This window comes from Bos indicus, chromosome 23 (genome assembly GCF_029378745.1).
Source record: "Bos indicus isolate NIAB-ARS_2022 breed Sahiwal x Tharparkar chromosome 23, NIAB-ARS_B.indTharparkar_mat_pri_1.0, whole genome shotgun sequence".
Lineage (NCBI taxonomy): Eukaryota > Metazoa > Chordata > Mammalia > Artiodactyla > Bovidae > Bos > Bos indicus.
Window position 1 is genome coordinate 36,766,003 of NC_091782.1, and position 2,041 is coordinate 36,768,043.

Sequence of the window (2,041 nt, forward strand, 5' to 3'; positions counted from 1 at the left end):
TCTCACCATGATCATCAATTTATGTTAATGAAGATGCAATGACTTGGAGAGGGCAAGTAATTTTCCCCAGGTCCCATTATTAGCACATGCAGGTGACTGGGCACCAGTACATCTGTTCACTTCCTGATGTCACATCACACATGCCTGTGGCTCTCGGTCTGCAATGTGTGTAACCAGGAGCCACAGCAGGATCTATGATGACTCTGCTTAATGAGAAAAATATTTTGTCTTTGACTGCAAAACAGCAGTGACCCTAGAACATTGGTTTTATCCATTTGTTCTGCTCTGTCTATAAAACACCCACTGTTAAAGTCTTTGACAATTATCAGTGTGGGGGCCTGGTTCTCCTGGCTAGCCTTTCTTCTAGGTACCTTGACAGCTCTTCTACTTTTATGCATCTTTAATCCTCTCATTACGTTTGTTTCTTCGAGAAAATAGCAAATAAATCTCCAAATGATAATTGGAGATTATTACCTGGTCAGCACCCAAGACAACATCATTGGCTCTGGGAACAAGGTCTGCCCTTTCCTGACTTTGACTTTTTAGGGACAAAATTTATCTGTCTGGTCGGGAGTACATCCTGACAACCCATGGTGCTTAGTTTTTGAACCATCTCCAAACATCTCCTCTTTGATGGTAGAACTAGACCTTCATGTTTCAATGATGTATTGTAAAATTTCAGATATTATTCATGGCCCCTACCTTTGACCAACAGAAGCATAAAATCACAGACTCTTGCAAGCGTGATTTTAATATTACTTTTCCTGTTCATCCATCAAAGTAAGCATAATTTAAGACTGAAGTGAGCAAGAACTGAGTTTGGACAAGAGAACTGGTAAAATAGGGATTATATCCTCCTGAATGAGATCTTAACATGATTCTTTTTCCAATTTACCAGAAAAATGGTGATATAATTAATGATAAGATATCAACATTTACTAGGTTTTTGTGCTCCTAGTTTAAAGGGGCATGGTACCTAAGAATAAAATGGTTATTTAAAATTAGGTGATAAAAATAAAAGTAGTTCTCAAAAGGAAGACATATAAGTTGGAAAAATTTGAAACTATATCTTTTATCAACTAAAGAGCTTATTGTGACAGCCAAGGAGAATAATAGCTTGTATAACATAGACGAATTTGTGTGCATATATTTCTGTGCATGTATACATGTGTTATGCCTAAATATATGCTTAATTCCTTCATGGAACTTTGGACCTTATAAAATTCGATTTTATAAGAGATGGTAAATATAGCAGAATACCCTAATTCCTAATGTAATTGGTCATTTACTTGTAGGTGACTATGTGGTTTGTTTTTCTGTTAAATTGTTATTCGTGCGTTTGCTTTGGTAGCACATATATTAATAAATTGGAGATTAGCACGGCCCCTGCCCAAGGATGACACACACATTTCTGAAGCCTTCCATATTTTTCTGTAACAGCTTAAAGGGGTGGGACAGGAAGGAAGGTGGGAATGAGGTTCAACAGCGGGGGGACACAGGTATACCTATGGCTGATTCATGCTGATGTTTGGCCGAAAGCAGTACAGTATTGTAAAGCAATTTCCCTTCAATTAAACATCAAGAAATTCAATTATTAAAACTGTTATTGGGGATCATATAACAGGTTCACATATCCATTGTATGACTAAAGAGGGTCTGACTAGAAAATGATGATGTCAATTATCATCGGTTAGTGATTCATTAACTTTATAGTTGAATGAGAAATGTAAACTGACAAACACTACTGTCTGTGATTCAGTGCAATAGCAAGCTATAATCCTTGCTGTGTTCGCTTTTTGGTGGTATAGTGCCCAAACTTTGAAACTGAGGCTGTTCCCAGAAGCGCACAGTTGTGAGTCCTGCCCAGGGTTTTTGTTCCTGATGCTGGAGGCTTCCGTTCGCTGGTCACTAAGGCTGAAATTTTCTCTGCTGAGCATTCTCTGGGTCTATCACGTGCACACGTTTTTATATTTTGGTTTTCTAATTTGATTCTCTTATTCTTTTGAACAGACTACCAAGTCCCTTTACGATTTATTTTTCA

The 2,041-nt window shown here is 37.7% G+C and overlaps 1 pseudogene; it reads left to right on the forward strand.

Moving 5' to 3' along the window:
* Nucleotides 1-1,339: 1,339 nt before the first annotated feature.
* Nucleotides 1,340-1,431, forward strand: LOC139179156 (U6 spliceosomal RNA; annotated as a pseudogene).
* Nucleotides 1,432-2,041: the final 610 nt, after the last annotated feature.